Source organism: Nipponia nippon, unplaced genomic scaffold (genome assembly GCF_047370975.1).
Source record: "Nipponia nippon isolate SJK-2023a ecotype South Korea unplaced genomic scaffold, ASM4737097v1 scaffold_4, whole genome shotgun sequence".
NCBI classification, from domain to species: domain Eukaryota; kingdom Metazoa; phylum Chordata; class Aves; order Pelecaniformes; family Threskiornithidae; genus Nipponia; species Nipponia nippon.
Window position 1 is genome coordinate 11172251 of NW_028262358.1, and position 5485 is coordinate 11177735.

The window sequence follows — 5485 nt, forward strand, 5'->3', positions numbered from 1 at the left end:
AATACACAAAAGCAGGTATAAATAGTTCCTTCTCTGCGTATCTTCCAAGGCAAAACTTGAAATAGCATGTTTGACTCTTACATAAGACCTAAAAAACTGGGAGGCCACAAACAAAGAATATCTCTAAAGAAATACCTGAGGCATGTAAATTCAAAAGAAGCAGCTCCTTTCAGAGCAGAATGTCCCCTTAACTTAAGACAAACATTAGCAAAGCAATGGATAACCTCTCAGCTGTGGATTATTCTGAAAGCAAAGCTGAGTTAAGCAACCCATCACTTAAAGCATAAAGAAAACAAAATAATAAAAAATGGCATGATCAAGATCTCCATGACAGAAATGACAATGTTACTGAAACGCCCTACAGTAAAAGCCTTGCAATGGCAAGGAGATGGATTCAAGTCATTAGCTGCTAGCATCTGATCTTTCCAAGAACATTTAACTCTTCTACTGCAAGGGAATTCCTCAAGCAGATACCAAAAATACCGCAGTAAGGACCAGATTTAGACTTCTCATTACAGCAAAATGCTGGCTTCCAGTAGGAAAAGCTGTCCTCTTCTGTTGTAACTTTGCCTTTTCATTGGCTTATGAACAATGGAAAATGGATTTACAGTCCTTCTGCATCCAAGAACTTCTTTCTAGAAGGGCTGTTGTAAACAAGGAGAGCCTGTCTGTTAAAACAGCATTTCTACAACCCAAATCCACTCTAGAGAGAGAGTCACTGTCCAGGCTGAAGTCAATATGTCCTTAAATTGGTTTAATAAGCTTACTTTTATTTTTGGAATAAGTTACCAGCAGACAAAATACAACAAGAAAATGTTTACTTCATAAAGCCTCCAAGAAATCAATGTTTTCGATTTTGAATCTAATGCTGTTACAGCCAGAAGGTCCATTACCCAAAGCAGCAGTTTCAGAGCACTTTTTTTTTTTTTGCTTGGACATATATGAGTTGAGGAAAACAATGTTCTCCAGCTCCAATAAGGCAAATGTATCTAAGCCTTATTTCTCATTACCCGACATTTGGAATTAATCAATACCACTGCACATTACTTTGGTTTCAACAAACACTGAATATGCTAGACACCTTCTATTAGAAAGTGTTGTACGTAAAATGAACATTCAAGTAACAAAACTCAGGAGACTGCCATCAGGATCAGGCACTTATCTCGGGCAGCTCTTTCTTCCTGTCCTCTTGCCCTCCGCAGGCCAGCAGTAAACACCAGGCATCCTCGGACAATTCAGCCTATGCAAGATTCAAAGCTCTTTGACAGTGCTCCTCTTCCTCTCATCACTGACAACACAGGAAGACTAAGTTAGGTGGCACAAATGTGAAATTTAAACAGACATGGGATATAGATATCTTTCTTTAAATCTTACTTGTTAGATTGTACAAAGAAGCAACCAAACACATACTTTCAGTAGTTGTGCTGCTTCACTTCTCCCTATTTCATTTTAGCTTAGCTGTAGAATCAGAGGAACATTTGAAAAATATGAATCTAAATGTTGTGTTAGTTCATGAAACTCTTTTTTAAGCAAGAATAGCATCACTTCCCCAAAAACAAAAGATGAGGTTATTTTTATAAAGTTACTATAAGCAAAAAAATTCAATGCTTCAACTCAAAATCTACCAACTTGCTTTAACAGCTGCAGATAAAGACACTGTCTGTACCTAAATCTGTAAACAGACAGAGGGAAAAACGTTGTAAGCATGTTTTTAATTCATATAGGCAAACACAACTGGCTGGGAAAGTCAATCAGGTTTAAAATCTGGTTCTGTGGGAACACAATATTTGTGTCCAACGTACAGAACACATCCATACAATGTGTAAAGACAGATGTCGTAAGTAACACATAACTGGGATGTTTTCATTCTTACCATTTCTTAAATTCCTTTTGAAACAGTGTTCAACTCAGTGAGAAAACCTACTTCTGGATGTTACCCTCAAACTTGTTAGCTGGGAACCTGTTCTAAATTAAGATAAAAAGATGCTGGATTAGAAAGTATTAGAACTAGATTACCTAAGGTCAACTGTTCTCTGAGATTTATTTACAGAGGAGTATGTTCTCCATCACATATAAACCCTTCAAACTTCACATAGACTACAGTAAAGAGCAGATTACAACTGCCCAGATGTGCACTCTGGTGCATGAAACATTCTCCCACAGCTTGGCAAGGAAATACAGTTGCATTAGGGAGAACAGCCATAGGTCTTCCTTCCATTACCGCAAACTTCTGCTTGTTTTTAAGTGAACAAATATTTTCTTCAACATGCAGAGAAGAAGGGGGGGGGGGAGGGGAGGCAAAAAAAAGAAAAACAACCCTGACTGAAGCAAGTTAAACACACATAGCAAGAACAGGCTTACATTATTCATCACTTATCCCACCTACATCTCATACTAAAAACAATACAGGAGGGACACCTAATACTCCAAAGAATGAAATCTATTTTCCATCACTTTTCAATAGACATATGAACTCGAGGTTTCACATTTCTTTCCCCCAATACCTACTTTCAAACGTACTAAAGCAAAGACAAGATTTGCCCTTCCTTGTGGTTCTTCCAAAACAGGACTCTTGGATTTGAAAAATGCAAATTATTTGCCTTACAAAAGCAGACTCATTACATCACCTTGCAACTGGTACCAATACAGAAACATTCCTTGCAGTATCAATCCAAAACTTTAACTGCTAAAGACATTAGTGTGGAAGAAAGTCTACTGGAAATGATACTATCGGTTTTCAAACAAGGCACATTTCAAGGCCTTATTTTGTGTGCATAGGAGCAACTTACACATTTTCTGCAGAAAGGAAAAATAAAATTAACAGACAAAATTTCTGAAACGTTGCCATGAGTAGGATCTAAGACACTTCTCTTAAGAAGGCTATCCAGAAAAGTTATGAGTATTTTGAATCCCCATGAAAGGGTTAGCATGTCATTGCACTGAAACGTTCACAAAGACGTAGTTTAAGTTGTCAAACAGTACAACAGCACAGAAAGGAATGAATATTTTGTCAAAAAAGGTAATGAGTATCTGAAAGAAAAGTATGCTGCCGAGTATAGTGAAAACAAACAGATCCAACATCAATTTCTTTACCGCTGGGTTTCCAGCTGATACCACTACATATCTGCAGGGAGAGCTCTATGAATATTTCAAGAGGAAAGGGCAAAGAGTTGACAGAAGTCCACCTAAGCTGCTCTATTATTTCCACTGTGAAAGACAAGTCTTTTCAAAGTACTGAAAGTTTCAGAATATTATTTTATGTAATTAAGGTGTTAAAATGCTTGCATTAACTTAGTAAGTTACTAAAGAAATTTTCAAATATAAATGTACGATCACACACTGCCTTCATCAACAGAAACATGTAACACAAATATGATTCACTGTGTATAACTCTGAATTTTATAGACTATTAAATCCTTTGCTAAAAGGAACAATGATCTGAGCAAAAACAAAATAAAAATAAAAAAAAAAATCAGACAGCATGAACTGATCTACTGAGGCCGAGATCCTTCAACTGCTTACTTATAAACAAATAAAGGAAGTAAAAAGAAGAGGTCATACTTTCACACGACCTTAGAAGGTCATACAATGTGCACTTCATGCAAACATTATGTGCTATGGAAACACCATAGCCACATTAGCTTTTCTGATGACCCTTTACTATACAGTTAATTCACATTTTTAAGTTTAAATTCTCATATCCTCGAACTTATGCTGTTTATTTTCACTGATATGAAAGGGATGTTTCAAAAAAACCAAACCAAACAAACAATCCCTCAGTATCCACAGGTACTTCACCTCTTCCCCTGCCTCTCCCAATTAACATTATATTCCTCCAGCTACAGCTCCAACTTCAGGAAGAGGAACCACTACCTTCATATTAGCTGTATGAGCATGCATACAAACGTCTGTGTGCACTGACAATACAACCTAACGTTTTTATGCTTAAAGTAGGCTAATTGGTTTTCCAAGTCTAGTTCATACGTCCAGAGAATAAAACAAGGGGGAAATACTTTTAATTTTGTTCAACCTCCAAGGACCAGCCCCGTTAAAAACCAGCATCCATCAAACTCACTTCACCATGAACTCAACAGCTGAAAAAAATAACTTCTAATGAAGCACATCCTGCTGTAAACCATGCATGAAAACAAAACTTATACAACCAACGCAGTACAGCTCTTGTCAACGATGCTTCTTCTACGCACTCCCTTCATTTAAGAACAGAGGTTTGCTTTAAAAGGAACATCAGACTTCTGAAGGTTTCAGCTTCCGTGCTGAAGCTGGAAGGAAGGGGCTGTCACCATCAAGAAGCCAACTTGCTGACACTTTGAAGGAATCCCAAGGTTTAACCCCTGGTTTAAGGAATTGTCTTCTCTATGGAAAAAGTATATTTTGGTTCATCAGGTAGCCACTTATAATAGCTAACTTAAGTGTCAGGACCTAATAAGCATTTCAGCAATTTTGTCCCATTTTAGAACGGCGTGACTTCTAAGAAAAATAAAATAAAATCATAACTCTGCTTCAGCGTGTCATCTTCAGATGCGTTTAGCAACTGGCACACTTCGCGCCCCTTAAAAAAGAAAGCTTATCGGGAAAAACCAAACACACAGGACAGCTTAACTTCTTGCACCACACCACAAGCGACCGAGCCCTCTCTTCCAGCTGCGGCCCCGCTGAACCCCACAAAAACGCGGGGCGCTCGCCCCAGGCCGGCGGCTACCCGGCCCCGGGCCGCTACGGGAAAGCGCCCGCTGCGAGGAGCGGCATAACGCCGCCCGACCCCCGCCCGGGGCCCGCCGCCGCAGGACAAAGCCGCCCGGCTCGGAGGCCGGCCCTGCGGCGGCCCGACCCCTCGCTCCGGCTGCGGCGGGACGAGGCGAGGGAGAGGCGCCTCAGCGAGGGGAGCGCTGCGGGGCTTCACCCCCCACCCCGCCCGGCCCCGCCGCCTGGCAGGGCGGCCCGGCCCCGCCGCCCTCCGCCGAGGATGGAGGGGGAAGGACGGAAAGCGCGATGCCCTGACAGGCCCCGGCCGCTGCAGGCCTCCCGGGTGAAGCCCCGAGGGGTCCCCGCCCGCCACCGCGGGGCAGGGGGTGCCCTTCTGCGGCCAGGCCCGGAGGAAACGAGCCGCCCCCGCCGCTCGGCGGTAGCGGCAGCGCCGTCTCTTACCTGCGGGCTGCGCGGGGGGCGGCGGGGCCCGGGCGGGCATGGCGGCGGGCGGGGAGGGGGGGAAGGGGAGAGGGGACGCGGCCGGTTATCTGAGGCCTCCCGCGGCAACCGCCATCCAGGGGGAACCCATGTCACGGCAACAGGAACCGCGTCGCTGCGGCCCGGCCCCCTCCCGGCGGCGGCCACCGCCTCCTGCCCCGCCACCGCCCACTTGGCCTCCCGGCAGGCACCGCACCACCGCCCCCGGAGCCGCGTCACTTCCAGCAGCGGCCGGCGGGGCGGGCACGTAAATAAATAAAGAAATGAACAGGCGACTGGC

General features: G+C 43.6%; 1 protein-coding gene across 8 annotated transcripts in view; it reads right to left on the reverse strand.

Moving 5' to 3' along the window:
• AFTPH (aftiphilin) overlaps positions 1-5359 on the reverse strand; it is a 71536-nt gene extending 66177 nt beyond the window's left edge. For all 8 annotated transcript variants that reach the window (XR_015708884.1, XR_015708883.1, XR_015708886.1 and 5 more), the window contains exon 1: positions 5167-5359. The gene's annotated coding sequence lies outside the window, so the exon portion shown is untranslated. The remainder of the gene's footprint in view (positions 1-5166) is intronic.
• Positions 5360-5485: the final 126 nt, after the last annotated feature.